The following is a 524-nucleotide window of genomic DNA, read 5'->3' on the forward strand; positions in this document are numbered from 1 at the left end:
TGACATATATCTTTATTATATATTGTTTTACACTTAATGGCACCCCAACATTACCAAGCCACTGCATGTGCGTTACATTGCATTACATCGCATGCACTTCTTTGTGTGTGATTTAGCTCAGCTAGGCAGCTCATGCAAATGAATGGACTTCCTACCACAACGCACCATAAGCACATGTTGCAATGAAGGCACAGTCTGGCTGGAGAGGATTGTCAGCACACTTTGTTGTGTTTGTGTGGGTGACTCGTTTATCATAAATTAGGGCAGATCACATAAGCTGGATGACATATTGGCCTTGGGATTCTTTTAAAAATCCATCCCAGACTTTTATCCTTGATAATGGTCTTCTATGGATTTGGAGGGGAACGCTAGGTACACATTAAATAATGGTTATGGGGTCCTCCCTAAAATTATGCTATCGCTAGGAAGTCCTGGAAAGGGAGGGGCAGTGTCCTGCCTCCTTGAACCATACCAGGCCTCATGTTCTCAACATTGGGAGGGAGGGTATCCTGCCAGGGGACCTC

Source organism: Nanorana parkeri, unplaced genomic scaffold (assembly GCF_000935625.1).
Source record: "Nanorana parkeri isolate BGI_ZX_2015 unplaced genomic scaffold, ASM93562v1 scaffold2246, whole genome shotgun sequence".
NCBI lineage: Eukaryota > Metazoa > Chordata > Amphibia > Anura > Dicroglossidae > Nanorana > Nanorana parkeri.